Genomic DNA, 18961 nt, shown 5'->3' on the forward strand with positions numbered 1-18961 from the left:
TGTGTGTGTGTGTGTGTGTGTGTGTGTGTGTGTGTATAGAAGGCCTCCACATAGTAATAGCAATAGAGCCAGACTTGGAACTGGAAAGATTTCTTTTGCCACATGCTGGCTGTGTGACCCTGTCTGTGTATGTCTCTTAACTTCTCAGTTCTCTAGGTAAATCTTCAAAACTGATGATATTTGTCCTTTATTCTCAAAAAAGACCACTATATCAGAGAGGTGATGCCATGACATGCAAATGAATTGGATTTAAGTGGGAAGGGAGCAGGGAGGGCTGTGCTAAGTTACCAGTTTCATTTTCTCCTTTTGAGTCATCTGAGTTCAGTGACCGGATATGAATCAAAATGACTAGATGTAAGATAATCAGAGTTAAGTAACTTGACCAAGGTCACACAGCTAGTGTGAGGTCAAATTTGAACTCAGATCCTCCTGACTTCAGGGCCAGAATGCTACCCATTACACCATCTAATTGACCCAATTATCTAAAACTATCTATGGTACCAAAGAAACAATCACCCTATTTTTGGTAAAGGGATTTCCTCATCTGGTAGCACCTTAAACTACTGAAATCACAGATCCAGGCCATGCCCTAATTTAAAAGAAAGACTATCATTCAGAACTTGCTATATGGTAATGTTTAAATGGGGAGGGGGGGGAGGAAAATTACAACAAAACCCCTGAATTTTTGTTCAATTCACAAAAAAACTGCAGGAAAATGAAGCCCTCCTAGGCCTCAGTTTCTTCATTCATAAAATGGAGTTGATGATAATGTCTATAGGATGTACTGCATTTTAATATGTTCATGGAATGGAATGTTTTATTTTATGGTAAGAATCCTCAAATAGTAGAAATCTGGAGAAAAATAGAAAGACTTGCATGGATTGATGAAGAATGAAATAAGCAGAATCAAGAGAATGCTAAACTTGAAATTATAACAATGTGCATGGAGAAAAAAACACAAGCAAACAAATCCAAAACTCTACAACAAGGCAGCTAATCTACATTAAATCTTGGCCCCAGAGGACAGATCATGAAACAAATTTTTCTCCTCTCATTAAGGATATGGAGGTCTATGGGTACAGAGAATGAGGGAGATATAGTTTCAGTTGGTTTTGTTGAACTGTTTGGGTTTTTTAATTATTAAAAAAATATAAAAGTTTTAAATTTTAGCTTCTGCCTAGAAATAGAGGAGCTATTTTTGGAAATGATTATGATATAAAAACCAGTAATCATCAATAAAATTTTAAAGATAAAATAAGCCAGTTAGACCAGATGATCTCTAGGATTCCGAGTTGTATTCCATCTCCAAATTTCTGACCTAGCTAATTCTCAGTACCCATCTACTTGTAGGAATTAAATGACAAAACTTTTCACCTCCCACCATATTCCTGCTTAGGCAAACTTTTAAAGAACCTACTTACCAGATATATCAAATAGATTAGGTAGCTTCATTTCTATGAGCCTCTATCAGTTTCTACAAAATGGGAAGACTGGGAAAAAAAGTAGCTTTTCAGTAGATATACCCTTGTAAGAATTAGGTTTTAACCCTTCAGCTCTCTTGCTGACTATCTGTGTAGCCTCGGACAAAACAGTTCACCCTTGCTGGGTCTCATTTTTCTCCCCTGTTAAATGAAGAGACCGGGCTAGATAACCCTGAATGTCTTTTTGGGCTTTCAGTGTTATCATTTTATGACTTACCCACATCACCCAACTAGCTAACTGTTAGAGACAGGTCCTATGATTTACTACATGAAAAAAAATGGACTTGAAAATGAGCAAGCTATTATGTCATGTAATAAAGTGAAAAAAAATAAAATAAGATAGCTGGCTTATAAAGTCTTTTTTGAGTTGTAAATTCTAAGAAACTATTAGTCTCATCGTTTGGGCATAAATGAATCCAAATACAGAAGAGTCATCAATTTTCAGACCCCTTCCCCACTTCCTGTTCTTCAGGTCTCTTTCCCTACCTCTAACCACAGCAGTTTCAAACATTTTCAGAGGTCTTGGGGGGCCACAAAAGCCTATTAACCCCACTTCCCACTTGTTACATTACCCCCCTAACAAATCAATTCATAAATCTCATAATACTTTTTCGGGTTAATAATCATTATGGCTATAATTTTTAAGTTAAATCTTGAACGGCAAAGAAACAAGCAGAATTAGTCTATTTTTTGTGATGAGCACATAAGAACAGCCCAGTGGTCAGACCAGGAGTATCCTCTTACTTTTAAGAGCCCCTACTTCTGGACTTTGAGGTCAGAGGTAGTAAACAATTATAAATTTAACCCTTTAACATTTAAATTCCTACCTCTGGGATGCCCTGAAGACCACCCTCCCTGAGTTCATGATGTCAGATGGAGAGTAGACTTGGGACAGCTGAGAGGTCAGAGCCACTCCTTAAAATGGCGGGTCACTCCCTAATTTGGCGGGTGTTGGCCATCTTCCAGCTTCAGCCTTCCCTTCAAGGGAACAGGAGGCTGCCACCCCCACAACTTGCCCTTAAACCTGCCCAAAAACAATTCTCAGGCTTCTTCTGCTTATTGAAAATAAAAATTCAGCTTTGCATTGGGAGAGTGCCAGGCTGGTGGTGGCTAGTGGAGTCACACAGAGCTCCCCAGATCCCTCCTAACTCTTTGCTTCAGTCAGCGGCCATCCCCACTTCTGCTGCTGCTTGCATGTTGGGAATATGAGACTAAACTCAGGAACTTTCCTGTTTCTGAGACTGGAGAGGAGCTTGGGTTTGGACAGGCATGGGGATCGGGTCTTGATCTCCATTCAATCCCTTGACTTCCTATTTAGGATGAAAAGGACACTAGAACTATAACCACCCTGTTGGAAGTCAGTCCCAAAGAGTGAAGCTCGAGAGCTGGATAGAAACAGTTACATAAACTCTTCTGATCACACTGTCACCATCATCACCACCACCTTTCTGTCCCCTGATTCATTCTGGGGACACCAAAGTCAGAGGAGTCAAAATTAAAATTATCCCCCTTCTCCCTCCTCCCGCCTCTGGATGGAGCCGTACAGGACAAATTAAAGCTGAGATTGTCCATATGAACTGCTCTCTGCTTCTTCTTAAATTGGATCTCAACTCATGAGAAGAGTTGGGGAGCGGTCAAGGGTGGGGAGAAAATAAACGGAATGCTACCAGAATCTAGGGAGAGTCCCCAAGGAATTCCCCAGAACTCAGCCCAGCCCCATCCTTAAATGGCCTCCTGATCAGAGCAAAGGCACAACGAAAAATCCCCAAGAAGGAACTAGGTCACCTCAAATCCATGGTCTAAAGGCTGAGGGTTCAAGTTAGCCAGATCATCAATGGCTGACTAAGCATCCACTATAGACAGGCAGGAAGAAAACACCAGCTACCAACATTTCACTCTTCAGTTTTCAGAATGAAGATAAACGATGAAACGTGACCCTACTCCTCTGGGGAGCACCCTCCCCTGGGAGGGCCCTTCCTGCAGCAAGAGTCAGAACTGAAGCTTGATGCTCCACAGAGGTCACCCGATCATAGACCCCGAGCCAGAAGAGATCTCAAAGATGACCTTAGCCTCCTAGTAATACCCATATAGAGCTTCAGGGAACTTTACTGCCATCCAAGAGTGTTGTATTATTATTATTACATTTTAATCAATGGGTTCAAAACTCATAGAAACACTTATTTTGGGAAATTTTAAAATGTGCAGATATGAACATTTTTACATGTGACATTTAAATACTTTCTTCACCAACAAAAACTCTTTTTGGGGGGGCAGGGATAATTTTTAGAATTCTGAACTTAAACATCAAAAAAAAAAGCACATACTCAACAAAACATAAAAAGCAGATTCCATGTAAAACCACAAATCTTTTTGCTTTTTTAAAAAGTACATAGTGAATTCCACATTAGTTTCTAATCTATCCTACTGGTTTGTGCTTCTTTCTGAACTTTCTTCTCCTCTTTACTGTTCAAACCATCCTTTATTTTTTCTTTTTTTGCATCAGTTTCATCAGTCTCTCACTCTCCTTCCACATGCTCCCCCCAAAAAAAATTCTAAAAAAGAAAAAGAAATAATAAAAAAAAAAACCTTTGAGGATTGCTCCTTTCAGCTCCTTTCTATCTTTACTCTTGCCCTTTTATACTCATAAGAGAAGCTTTTCATTTATGAGTTTTTGAAATAGAGAGTCCAGGCTTTTTTTTTTATCATGGTTTTCAGGGAGTACAATGATTGTTAAACTCTCCCTCTTTTACTTGCTTTCCTGATTGATCAGTTGTTTTTGCTCTCAGTTCTAAAAATTCTGTAAAATTAGCTCTTGTGAGTTAAGGGTTACACAGATATCTTACATCATTTTTCAATATTTAGGGTTTTGTTCTCATCTCTCTTAATATGTCATGGAGTCGGGGCGGCTAGGTAGCGTAGTGGATAAAGCACCGGCCTTGGAGCCAGGAGTACCTGGGTTCAAATATGGTCTCAGACAGACACTTAATAATTACCTAGCTGTGTGGCCTTGGGCAAGCCACTTAACCCCATTTCCCTTGCTAAAAAAAAAAATATGTCATGGAATCATTATTTGTGTTTTCAGAGTCATCCATTTCTTGGAGAAGGTTTATCATTCTCTCATCTAGGTTATTTATTCTCCTTCCAATTCTTTCCTCCAGAGTGTTGGTTTTATGATTTACTCCCTGCTTCTTGGGTAAATTGTGAAGATTTCTTTAGGGGTCTATACTGCACTTGGAACAACCCCTGAGGACCCTTGCAAAACAAGGCTTCTGTGACTTTGTGATGACTATTATTACCTTGGAAGGTGAATGAGAAAGATCTCATACCAGGAGACAGAGGAACATCAATTCTGCCATTATTTTATTATCTGAATGTAGTTATGTTATTAGAATTATCAGAAGGGCAAGAGGGAAGGGGAGAAAAGGAGGAGAAAACAAGGGAGAGGTGGGGGAGGAGGAAATTATATAGTATAGAAAATTTTTTGTCTGGCAATGAATATACCTGCTGATGTTGTGTTGTGGTTTCAGGCTAAAAGTCTAGTTGAGTTTACCACCCCCACAGCACCCACAGCTTCCTGCTGCTCCCCACTTCATTGTTGTCCCTCCCTCCTTATTTTACCAGGAAGAAATCATCTCATTAAAAGCATTTTAAAAGTGTGCTTTCTCTAGTAATGTGTATATGAGCACTGCTGACCTAAAAAAAATTATTCCCATCTCTATCAAACCTTGAACTGATAACAGTCATCTATGAATGCTATATTCTGCATTCTGCATTTTGTACTCTATATTCAACCTGTATTTTCCCAACTAGATAGGACACTAGGAGGACTCTACAAGGAGACATTCTTTGTCACCCAAAATGAGTCTTTGTTATCCTGAATACTCTGACATAATCCTTTACCCTATATCTACATTGACTGGTATATCTTTCCAAGCTCAAAGGCTATCCCCTAAACCCTTTATAAATCCCAGCTTTTTCCCCTGTTAGTTGCTTATTTATCCTCTAGGAATAGAACCCACAGGCTACCTGTGAAATAAAATTTATCTTTCCTTTATTACTCTAATTGTTGGGGGGGTTTTTTGCAAGGCAGTGACTTGCCCAGGGTCACATAGCTAGGTAATTATTAAGTGTCTGAAGTCACATTTGAACTCAGGTCCTCCTAATTCCAGGGCCAATGCTCTATTCACTGCACCACCTAGCTGCTCTTGTCCCTTATCCATCTGAATCATAAGTCTTTGTGAAATTCTTTTACTATTTGAAAGCGAACTTACCACGTGAGCCTCAAACTTCACCACCACCACCACCACTACCCCACTCAGCCCAGCAACTGCTACCACCACAGCAGCAAGGCCTCTATCCATGTGTGAGTCCCTATGACTGCTGTGGTCAAGAGAAAATTCCAAGCATAAATCTCAAGATACATAACTATGAAGATCTTTATATGTGATTTTAAGACCATACAATATACTGAAGGCAAACAAATGAAAGAAGGTGCAACTATCAGCCTTTCCACAGTATGGGGCCTCCATTCGTTCCTCAGGATATTAGTCAATATGTTTACTAACTAAACATGAAGCTTAAATCATTTTTTAAAATTTAATAAAAATATACATTTAAATATTTTTCCTGTACCTTAACAAATCCTCTTGGTCAGTTCCAAAGGTTTGCAAACTATCATTTTGGAGTTTACTATCCTACACCACCATCATTACCACCAACAAAAAAAGCTATAATAATAATAATATATAGTTTTTTTTAGTGTTTTAGAGTTGGTAAATACTTTCTCTTTTGATTCTCAATAACCCTTGGGAGTAGAGGTTAATAAATATCCAGGGTCACACAACTAAGAAGTGTTTTAACTTAGATCTTCCTGATTCCAGGTGACAACTCTCTCCACCATGCTGGCTAGTTGTCTACAAAGGCCATCGATGACTTGACTTTTAAAACTATCTACCATTTCATGAGGGAAAATGTCCCAGAAATACATATCACAGAAGTACAGAATAGGGAGGAGGGGGCTAGAAGAGACCTCGGAGACTTTCTAGTCCTAAACATGACTCCTTGTCTACAATGCCTTTGATGAGATCATCAAGTCTTTGGCTTCCCTCTTGAACGAAACCCATTCTACCTAGGTCAGCTATAATTATTAGGAAAGCTTTCCTCAACCCATTCTACCTAGGCTCAGCTATAATTATTAGGAAAGCTTTCCTCATATCAAGTCAAAATCTGTCTCTCTTCAATTTCTACCCATTGCTCCAACTACACTTCTGCCCACTGGGGCCAAGCTGACCAAATTCTTCACATGACCCCCAGGCTTTGACAGATGGAACATTTGCCTTGTTTGTCCTGGAACCAAGACATAGCACCATTTCCCAGCTACCTCCAAAACCATGCTGTCATGTGGACCTCTACCCCTTTCCAGATTGTCTTTCCCCTTCTATTTCCCCTTCACAAAAATAGTGTCTGTCACATAGTAAGGGTTAAATATGTATCCATCCATCCATCCATCCATCCATCCATCCATCCATCCATCCATCTATCCCTTCATCCATCCATCTAAAGTAAAAGTGAAGTTATTTAGTGACTGACTCCACTCACCAGTCTGCCTTTTCATGTGAGTTTACCTAAAATAAACAGGATACCCCAGAAACAGAAGGGCTAGATGAACAAAATCACAACAATCTTAGCTCTCTTTCCATTTCTTTGTGTCTTTCCCACCATTCCTTATCTCCCCTCCCTGATCCCTGTGAACTGGCTTCCCTTGCCCTCATGTGAAGCCAAGAGCCTCCAGGTATGTAGAGCTTGCAATTTGGAAGAATCTCTTCTTTGTTCCCAACACCCACAGAACTACAGTATCTCAGCATCCGAAGGGTCCTCCAAGCCCATGTTAGGCCAAGTCGACATCCAACAAGTAGTCCTTCAGTCTCAACTTAAAGATGTCCAGGCAGGGAGAAATCATTCCTCAAAAAGAGCCTTACACTTTTCAATAGCTCTAATTACTAGGAGGTTTTTCCTGAAATTTAGTCTAAATTTATTAGTCTGCAATTTACCCTCCCTGCTCCCTAGGGCCTAGAAGAACAAGGCTAAGGCCTCTTCTAAAGGACTGCCCTTGAAATACTTTGAAAGACAGTTGGCATGTTCCCTCTGATTCTTTAACCAATCCTCATGTAGTAGAAACTCTTAAAACTTGACCTTTCTGGTTGTCCTCCTCTTGGGAACAATGCCCAGTGGAGTACCTAGAACTGAAAACAATACATTAATGTATATCAACTTTGTAGATCTCTATTATTTTTTCCTTTTGGTGAACTGAGCAGTACAGTGAATAGAGAACCAGGTCTGGAGTTAAGAAGACCAGAGTTCAAATTCAGCCTCATATACTGGGTGACCCTGGGCAAGTCATTTTACCCTGTTTGTCTCAGTTTCTTCATTTGTAAAATGATCTGGGGAAGGAAATGGAAACCACTTCAGGATCTCTGATAAAACCTCCTCCCCTGCCCCCTCCCCTCCAAAAAAAAGGGTTGCTAAGAGTTGGATGTGACTGAACAACAGTTGAATTTTCTGGTGCAACAAAATGGAAGTTACTTGAGGGATATTCAGCATTTTTGGATCCCCAATTTACAGCACTGTACTAAATAAATGTTTGTTAATTGATTATAGGCATGTATACACACACACACACATATATATAAATATAATAACAAACACTTAAACACAAGTATATATATATATGTATATACATATATATATATATATATATATATATATACTAAACATACATGCTTACATCAATATTTATTTATATCAGTCATTTGCAAACTATGGTTGAGGGACTCCTGGAAATCCCTGAGGTAGCCCATAAGATCAAAACTTTTCATAATAACACTAAAACCTTTGAATTTCCTTTTGCTACTGAAAGCAAAATTCATTAAGCACAACCCTAAAAGTCTCCTACTAAGCATTAGGGAAGACAGAGGAAGGCAGAATTCTAGGAAGTAAGGAATCGGGCCAACAGAGCTTGTTTCCTCTTTGCCCTCAGTCTGCTTCTTCCTTTTCTTCAAAATTACAAGTTTCTAGTAAGTTAACTATTGATAGATTAACCCAAAAAAACATGAGTTCTTTGAAGAAGGGTTTTCAATAATTTTTTAGAATGCTTAAGGGAACTGAGACCAAAAAATTAGAGATCACTTTTCTCTAATTTTATCTCTGGCTCTATCAGTTTCTGTTTCTGGGTCTCTGTCTCTATCTCTCCTCATTGTCTTCCATAACATAAAATAATCTCCTTAAAAACAAAGATTGTTTTATTCTTTGTATTTGTATTCCCATTGCCTAGCACCTCTCTCTCTGTCTCTGTCATGAATAATCCAATCAATGTGAAACCTCTAAGCAGTTCATCTGACTCATAACTGGTCTGTGGTCCAGATGTAAGAATCTCAATTTTTCCATGCTTCTAAGTTGTTGAGACTCCTGAGTCAGGAGATATTTCATCCCAATAAATTCTACAAAACTGAACCATAGGTCCAGTCCTTCTCTTCCCTCTTCTTCAAATCAGATCTGGTTCAGAAAGGTCATAGATTAACAGCAATATTGTGCAGTGATCAACTATGATCAACTTACTCCTCTCAGCAGTACAATAATCAAAGACAATTCTAAAGGACTTGTGATGGAAAATAATATATATATATATATATATATATATATGTATATACATATTATCCAGAGAAAGGACAATGGAATCTGAACATAAACTAAAGTAAATTATTTTCCATTTTTAAAATTTGTTTTTTTATGATTTTTCCTTCTCATAGTTTTTTTGGGGGGCTCTGATTTTTCTTTCATAATATGAGAATGGAAATCTTTAGCATAGTTATGCATGGATAACTTAGATTGCTCTCTGACAAGGGGAGTGGGAGGGAAGGAGGGAGGGAGAAAAATATAAGCCTCAGAACCTTAACAAAAAAAGATTGTTGAAAGCTATATTGTAAAAAATAAATAAATAAATGTTCTGGGAGGGGGGGTAGCCAGTGCACAGAATATCAGAGCAGGAAAGGATTGATGGTACTCCTGATTCCAGGGCTGGGGCTCTATCCACTGTACCACCTAACTGTCCCCTGGAAAGGATCGATTCCATGTTATCCCTAAATGCATCCCTAGCTAACAGGCATCTAGATTTTGTTTGAAAGACTTTGGTGAATAGGAACTTGCCACCTCCTGAATGTTTTCTACTGAAGGAGGAAAACATGATCAGGATACAAATCCTTCTTCCCCCTCCCCTCCCTCCTTGATAACTGATCATAGCCCTTGCCCTCCTCAGAATCCTGCTTCTCCAACCATGTTCACACCCAAGGAAGGTACTGTCTGTACCTTTGGCTAGAATCCAATTCCAAATCTTGGATCATATCTCATTGTCAGCCTCCCTTGGATATATCACCCAAGGAGAGGACAAATCTGCCTCATTTACCCTGTACTGATTTCTTTATGACCCACAGCAACTTGAATAAGCTGCTGCTTGGATGACCCAGAAAGCCAAAAAGATGATGCAGGAGGCATGGGCGAGTTTGCTTTGGCCAATCCCTTAAATCGGAGCATTCTCAGAAATCCAAACAAAATCCAAGAATTCAAAAGTTAAGTGGATTTTCCTGGGTCTCTATTTTCAGGAACTGAATTGGAGCTGGGACATTGAAAAACTCAAGAAGACCTTGAAATGAAACAGAGACTATGGGTATAGAATATTTCATATGCTTTTAAAAATGGATGACTTAATTGTTGTTTTTGCTCAAAGACAAATATAGTTAGTTCCTTTTTCTTTTTTAATCTCTGTAGTAAGGGGAAACTCATTGGCCAGAGCAGAGATTCAGAAATGAAGATTAAAAGCCAGTGATCTTTGTAAAAATAAGATATAACTGATAGGAGTGAGCAAATTTATTAAGGACTTTAAATATTAAGTATGTAGTTAGAAATGAAAATAAAAAGTTATCAAGGAAAATAAGATATAAATGACAAATGAATAAATAAAAATAATAAAATTTTCTCTGCAAAGCATAGATTCAGAAAAGAATATAAAAACAAGATGTTAATAAAATGAGATATGAACTAATGAATAAATGAATAAATTTATTAAGGACTTAATTATGTACCAAGCATATATTTAGAAATGAAGGTAAAAGTATCAAAGAAAATAAGATATGAAATGAATGAATAAATAAAAATCAATAAATAAAAATATCTTCTATGCAAAGCATATATTCAGAAAAGAATATAAAAACAGATGTTAATAAAATGGGATGATATGAACTACTGAATGAAAAAATAATTACTTAAATACATACAAAGCATTATTCACAAAGGAAGAGCAAATTTTTATCAATAAAATAAGATATAAAAGATGTGAATGAAAAATTCATAGAATAGGATTTTTTTAAAAAGAGTACTAGTCATTGAATCAGAAAAAAGGTCTGACTTTGAATATTATCTTGCCACTTACTGACTGTATGAACAAATATGATTATTTTATTCAACCTTACTGAAGTTGTTTCCTCTTCTGTAAAATGGGGATTAAAAAAAAAACAAACCTCATTCTGACCTCATTGGATAGTGGTGATTGTTGATAAAATAAACCATACATGGCTATAATGGCTAACTCTCATGATGATCTCAAATTCCAGGTGCAAGTGATTGGGATTAACTGTTGGATTTGTAGTGAGAAGCAAGACTAGGGTTTTGGAAGAACAGGATAGATTCACCTCTCCTCCCCTCACTTTCCTGAAGTTTTAGGAACCCAAAGGACCTCAAGAACACAGTGTCCTTAGTTGTTTAACTGCCTCTCCCCAGAGGTGGACAAATAACCTTGCCATCTATTGAAAAGGTCAGTAACCTTACTATGCTCTTACACTCTTCAAGAGAAAAAGGTGCTTCCAACAGTCATTAGAAGAAGGGATCAAGGATACTGAATCCAACAGAATCATTTTAGGATTAGGGAAATGGGCCAAGAGAGGGTATAAATGACTTTTCCAAGGTCACACAGCAGTAAATCAAAAAACCAGAATTCATTGTCCCCAGTCAGTCAATATAGGACCCTTTCCGTGAAACTATGCTGACTCCTTCCTTAGGGTGGGTATCACATTTGGCACCCTGTCCAATCCTCTAAGAAGTCTGCTTTGGACTCCCCAGCCTACTTTAATTTCCAAGGCCAAGATATACAATTTCAGAAGTCAAGGAAGAATTCAAGTAAAAGAGGATTAGGGGATAATAAAAGGATTTATTTTTTATTGATTCATTTATTTGTTTTTGACTGGAAGGTTGGGAGGGAAAGCACTGAAGTCAATTAACCAGTACTGACTGATGTTGATCTAGGACATTGGTTCTCAAAGCATGATCCAAGGACCCTGGAGCAATGATCCCCAAGAGCTTTTCAGGGGATCTTCAGGGTCAAAATGATTTTTATAACACGATGTCTTCTTATTTTTGAATTATAATAAATATTGGTAGATAAAAATTCCCCCAAAACAAAACATCTCCAAATCCTTTATTTTTAAGAATGTGACAGTCTGAAAACCAAATAGTCTGACAACTGGAAGCTAATGCATAGATGCCAGATAGTAAAGGACAGGGTTTAAGCGAGGACCAACAAGGCTGATAAGCACTGAATGAAAGAATGGTCTACCCTGACATCTTCCCTTAAGTCCATTCTCTGTTTGGGGACCAAAGGAACATTTCTAAGGCAAAGTGCTGACACTTTCACTCTCCTCAATAAGCTTCAATGGCTCCTAGTGCCTCCAGGATAAAATAACCCTTTTACTGGCTACTTAAAACCATTTACAATCTGACTCTAGTCCAGCTTCCTAACACTGTCCCCTTACACAGTCTACACTCCAATTCTGCTAAGACAGCATTCCATCTTCCATTTCCAAGTGTTTGTACAGGCTTATCAGCCTCCCATACCCTGGGAAACTCCTTCTTATCAATGTTCTTTGATTTCCCACACTTCTATTCAGGACAGCCAGGCTGGTAGAGTAGATAGAACTTTGGGATAGGAAGCAGGGAGATCCCCATACTAATTCTACATCAGACACATATCATCGTGACCCTAGCTAAGTTACTTCCCCTCACTTTCCTTATCTGTAAAATGCTAATAATAACAGTGTTTACTGCAAGGGCTGATCTAAGGGTTAAATGTAATAATATGAAGGGTTTTCCAAATATTAAAAGTTAAAGCATTAAAATAAAATACTATTCGTATATATTTATAGTATTATTAGAATAAAATATGATTATTAAAGTATGAAAATAAAATGCTATTCTTACTTGGTCACTCAGGTAGGTGGTTTGGTGGATAAGAATACCAACCCTGGAGTCAGGAAGATTCATCTTTCTGAGTGAGTTCAAATCCAGCCTCAAAAACTTCCTACCTATGTGACTCTGGGCAAGTCACTTTACTCTGCTTGCCTTAGTTCCTCATCTGTAAAATGAGCTGGAGAAGGAAATGGTAAATCATTCCGGTATAGCTTTACCAAGAAAAGTCCTCCCCCTCCCCCCTTTTTGGGGGGTCACAAAGAATTGAGGATGACTAAAAATGACTGAACTCAAAAAATTAGAAAGCTTTCCTGATGACCCCTGTTGCTAGTAATTACTCCCTCCAGCCCATCCCATAAAATTACTTTGCATATAGCTTGCATTTACCCATTTATGTTGTTTCCCTCTTTCACTTTCCTCACCCTTTGTAATCTCCCTGAAGGCAGGGATTTTTATTTTGTGTCCCCCAGCTCCTAGCACAATAGGGACTTTTTTTTTTTGCAAGGCAATGAGGTTAAGTGGCTTGCCCAAGACCATACGGCTAGGTCATTATTAAGTGACTGATGTCACATTTGAACTCAGATCCTCCTGACTCCAGGGCCGGTGCTCTATCCACTGCGCCACCTGGCCACCCCCACAACAGATACTTTGCTTGACTGATGGAGCCAAAAGTGAAATGGGCTGCCCCAGCAAGTAATGTGCTCCCCAGGGATCCTCTAGAAAGAAAAAAATACTGGTTAAAAGTGAACTGAATCTTTGACAACTCCTAGGTTAGCTTGGAGCCACGAAAAAGAGATATTCAAAGAAACTAATCAAGCCCTTGGTCAATCCAGTGAGCGGCTCCCTTATTCACAAGGGCCTCCGGGCCCATTGTCTGTGAATTCAGTCTGTGAATTTTTCCCCCATCCTCTGAGAGGAAATGGAGAAGATACAAAGGTATTCGAATCTGAAAGAATCCCTCTCTAAGTGCTTGTCAACTCCCCCTGACCCTGGCTATTACCTCTCAGCCTGGAGATTCTGGGGTAAAGATCCTCGAACTCAGGTGACAGTACATAGAGCACTGACCCTGGAGTCAGGAGGACTGAGTCCAAATTCGCCCTCACACACTTAATAATTACCTGAGTGACCTTGGGTCAGTCACTTAAACCTTGCAAAAATTAGAAAAAAAAATCTTGGAACTCAACCTCTTCCTGAGAGGCATAACGACACAAGTGCCGGATCTGGACTCCATGGACCCAGAGCCTGGGTTCAAATCCTGTCTCTGATAGTCTCCTAGTAGACTTGGGTCAAAAACTAAGTTTCCTTGGGTCCTGGTTCCTTAACTGGAACATTAGGGGGTTGGAACTGCTGGCCGATAAAGACCTTTCATGGAATGCATAAATCTGCAAATGAATGAATGCTGAAAAACTATCGTTGCCTTCCACCTTTCCTGGAACAACGAAATTTGCAAATGGATGGATGTTGAAAAACTGCCAATTAATTTCAATTAAAAAAAATGAAGACCTTTCCATCTGGAAAGCCATGATTCTGTAAGGGAATTCTTCTTTCTGTCTCCTCAGCTTCGCCTTGGCTCCCCCCATTGCAATGCAAGAGCCTCGAAGGCTGGGGAACACTTCCCTGTTGGTATCCAAAGAGCCTACTAAAAGAAGCATACCTCCAGAGCTTAATAAATGCGTTCAACAGACAAGCCTGTGTGTTCCTGGGCAGAGTCCCCAACCAGCCCCACTCTGCTCTGCCTGGCAACCAAGGCTTTCCCAGATTCTAGTGCTCCGGGGCAGAGGGGAACAGGGAGCTGTGACCCTCCTCCAGAAGCAGAACAGATCAAGTCCAAAGGCGTCCACCCACGAAGGTGCCCGGGGTCTCGCCCGGTTCCTTTGGTCGAGATTAAGGGTGGCAGAGGAAATCAGAAGCACCTCCAGCTTAGGCCTACCTTCCGTGAGCCTCAGTGGCGAGTGGAGTCCCCTGAGGCCCGTTGGCAGAGAAGCCAGAGAGGGAAGAGACATTTACCGCTCCCCCGGCGGGCAGCGTCCCTGTCGCCTAGGAGATGACATTGGAGCTGGGCTGAGATCCGTGAAAGGGGCACCGGGTGCTGTTCTGTTTCCCGGAACCTTGGGGCACTCAGGCAGGGCGGGGAGGGGCCACTGGCCCTGGGGAAGCCACAGGTTTCCTCTGGGACCGGGAGAGGGACTTGCAGTCTGCCATCCTCCCCGCTAAACACGAAAAAGAGGAATTGGGCACCTGGGTTCCAGTTCTGCCCGGATGCTTACTAGCTGGTGATGCCTGGCAAAACCCTTCAGCGGGGGGGGGGGGGCTGGTCTCTGAGATCTCCCCTTCATGACCCGATGAACCCTCTTCTAGGGCAGCTGACCCTCACTGTAAGACTAACACATCTGAAAGCAAAAGCCACAAAACTTCAGTCGATTTTCATTTTCCTCCCTCCAGAGGGGGAGGGGAGACTGAGAAGCCTCTCCTCTTTTATCTTCGTTTTCTCGATTATGGAGTATTTGGGGAAGCAATTCAAGCTGAAATGCTTCCAACCAGTCAATGAAAATGAAACCACAGATCGAGAGAATTAATTCTCACTGGTGTGAACTGGGAGGAGGAGGTGGGGCGGCGGACCGGGGCAGAAGGGGTCCTGGCCGCTCGCACGGTGCTGATCCTCCCCTGTCAATCAAGAAAGAAAAGGGATGTGAAGCACCTACTATGTGCGCCACATGGTAGGCTCTCAATAAATAAATGGGTGCCACCTCGAAATATCAGGCACTATTTGACAGGCTGGGGGAGAGGAAGCAAAGTTACATATAAAGAAGCAATTTATTAAGTGCCTATTATGTGCAGGAATGCAAAGAAAGGCAAAAAATTGGTACTGGCATTCTAATGGTTGAGACTGGCCTGGTGGATTTCGGTACGGCTTGGGCATTCATCTTCTCACCACTTTAGCAAAACTGGGAAAATATCACAAAGAGGGATCGGATCGATCATACACTCCTAAGATGTCACACTGTTCCTGAGCTGGGGCCCAAGATCTATCTTGCCCTAAGGTGCCCTTTTGGTCCCCCGAGGATGCAGGGAATCCTGGAGGCTCCCATCCCTGGGTGCCTCTGTTCCCAGAGACCCTGTGGGAGCTCCCTAATCCAGCCTCCTGTCCTTCCCATTTTTTTCCCCTTCCTCAACCTGCCCACCCCTTAGGTCATGGAAGATTCCAGGGGTGTTGAATCAGAATTCCCATGAGCGACTTGATCCGCTGTTCCCCGGTATCTAATTCTCCCAAGATGTTTTCCAATTGGAAGGCAAATTCTCTCCTTATTTCGTGTGGTGCAGTGGATAAATCCTGGATTCAAAGTCCAAGGGACCAGGGTTTGAATCCTTCCTTTCCCTGCCTTGGCGAAGTCTCTTTATGCCCTACACCCTCGATCCCTCATTGCCAACGTCTCTCTCTCCAATGCCCACCCCCACCCCCCCCCGGTTTCATTTCCTTAGCTATCAAAATGATGGGACAGGAAATGATGGGACAGAACTTGGTAACTAGAAAGTTACTTTCAGTTTGACATTCATGATACTAGGTCAGTGAAGAAAAATTTAAAAACCGATAAAGTCTACATTATTTTACAACATGTTTAAAATAGGTTTCGGTGGTTATAAAACTTAGAATTCATTTTTAATTGATCTGAATAAAATATAAGCTAAAATTCCCTACATGGGCTCTTTTATGAAATACTTTTAAAAATGCATCGACTAAAATAGAATATTAAAATGGGCACAAAAAAAGTAATTTTCTTCCTCTCTTTTTGCATATACATCTTTTTAAAAAATCAAATGCTGTCGAAGAAGTTGATAGTTTTATGCATAATCCTATTTCTTGTTCTTCCTTACATGGGTTCTTTTGGGAAATACTTTTAAAAATACATTGACTAAAACAAAAGGAATATTAAAGTGGACACAAAATATAATTTTCTTACTATCTTGCTAAATTTTTCATATGCATCTTTTTTAAAAAATTCAAATGTAGCAGAAGTTGATGGTTTTATGCATAATCCTTGTTCTTCCTTATATAGGTTCTTTTATGAAATATTTTTTAAAATACATTAAAACAAAGAAATATTAAAGTGGACACAAAAAAGTAATTTTCTTACCATCTTGCTAAATTTTACATATGCATCTTTTAAAAAATTCAAATGATCTAGCAGAAGTTGATGGTTTTATGCAAAATCCTTGCTCTTCCTTATATGGGTTCTTCTATGAAATACTTTTAAAAATACATTGACTAAAACAAAAGAAATATTAAAGTAGATGCAAGAAAAAAAGCACTTTTCTTACTATCTTGTTAAATTTTACATATATCTTTTTTTAAAAAAGGTCAAATCCTGTAGCAGAAGTTGATAGTTTCATGCATAATCCTTTCTCTTGTTCTTCCTTACATGAGTTCTTTAATTAAATACTTTAAAATATACATTGACTAAAATAAAAGGAATATTAAAGTGGACAGAAAAAGCAATTTTCTTATTATCTTGTTAAGTTTGACATACACAACTTTAAAAAAATCAAATGCTGTTAACAGTTGTTAGTTTTATGCATAATCCCTTCTCTTCTTCTTCCTATCATGTATTCTGTTTACAAAATACTTTCAAAAACACATTGACTTATAAATAAAAGGAATATTAAAATGGACAGCAAAAAAACAATTTTCTTATTATCTTGTTAAGTTTAACATACACAACTTTAAAAAAATCAAATGCTGTTAACAGTGATAGTTTTATGCATAATCCCTTCTCTTGTTCTTCCTATCATGTTCTTTTATGAAATACTTTTAAAAATACATTGCCTAAAATAAAAGGAATATTAATGTAAAAAGAGCAATTTTCTTATTATCTTGTTAAGTTTGACATACACAACTTTTAAAAAAAGATCAAATGCTGTAATGAAAGTTGATAGTTTCATGCCTAATCACTTTCTTGTTGATGTATTGAAGAGTTTGTGTTTGGAGATGAATATAAATAAATGCACAAAAAAATTAAAAACTAGCAAAAGAGATTAAAAACTCCTTAAAAAGAAGGACATTGCTGTCTAAAATTTAGAGATCCCTGCCTTATTGAAGCAGGGATCTTCAACTTTTCTATCCAACACTTAAGCTTCCTCATCTGTAAAATGGGATTACCAATAAGATCAAATAAGATAATAATTGTAAAACCTTCATCACGGTGTGGTTAATAAATGCTAGTTCCCAGCCCCCTTCCCTCTCTCCCCTGCTTTTCCAGACCTTTACAAGGATTAGCTATGTGGTGATTCCACCACCAGTCCTGGTAAACACTAACATTTATTAAGCACCTACTAGGCACCAGATACTGAGCTAAGTGCTGGCCCAGCTACATAAGCCAATCTCAAACGTCCAGCGATGGAGAGAAATCACTAGGGACCTGGAGGCTTAGTTGAGTCCTTCCTACCAGCTGGGAAGTTTGAGCAAGACTGATTCTCAAAATGGAATGATCATCACCCAAAGTTCTTTTTTTTTTAAGAAGAGATGGATAAAGCCCAGCCATTTTTTCACAGAAAATCTGAAAATGCTAACACTGATTTAAATTTCACACTAGAGAGAATTCGGAGTTCAGGGTATAACATAATCTGTTGTGAAAGAGGAGTGAGACAGAGAGCCATGGAAAACATAGCACTGACTTTAAAATGATACTCTTAATCCATTTATGACTTAAGTGGTTCATTTGGTTTTTCAACTATTAAATGAAAGTTCTAACCTCTGGGTGCAATATTCTGTCCAGAAGAACTCTCTCCACTTCCTTCCTCTCTTATTCCCTCCCCTTTTCTTCTGTCCCATCTTCTTCTCTCCCTCTCTCTCTCCCTCTCTTCCTCCCTTTTCTTCCCCCCTCCCCTCTCTTTCTTCCCCTCTCTTCTTCCCCCCTTTTTTCTTGCCTCCCCTTCTCTTTTCTCTCTCTCCTCCCATCCCTCTGTCTTCTTTTCCTCCCCTCCTCCTATCTCTTCCTCTCCCCTTCTTCCCTCCTCTTCCCCCCCCCTCCACTTTCTTTCCCTTTTCAGACACCTTAAAGTTGAAAGGACTGCTCATAGGTAATACAAATATAAAAGAAACAAAGGTATGGAACTCCTACCCTCCTCAGCTGGGGAAATGGTCTGAGTGTAATTTCAGGATCTAAGGGAGATGAAAGGCTTTAACTGAAGAGACA

The 18961-nt window shown here is 39.4% G+C and overlaps 1 protein-coding gene across 2 annotated transcripts in view; it reads right to left on the reverse strand.

Moving 5' to 3' along the window:
• TP73 (tumor protein p73) overlaps positions 1–14776 on the reverse strand; it is a 174176-nt gene extending 159400 nt beyond the window's left edge. For both annotated transcript variants that reach the window (XM_074218653.1, XM_074218655.1), the window contains exon 1: positions 14701–14776. The gene's annotated coding sequence lies outside the window, so the exon portion shown is untranslated. The remainder of the gene's footprint in view (positions 1–14700) is intronic.
• Positions 14777–18961: the final 4185 nt, after the last annotated feature.

This window comes from Macrotis lagotis, chromosome 1 (assembly GCF_037893015.1).
Source record: "Macrotis lagotis isolate mMagLag1 chromosome 1, bilby.v1.9.chrom.fasta, whole genome shotgun sequence".
In the NCBI taxonomy this organism is placed as follows: domain Eukaryota; kingdom Metazoa; phylum Chordata; class Mammalia; order Peramelemorphia; family Peramelidae; genus Macrotis; species Macrotis lagotis.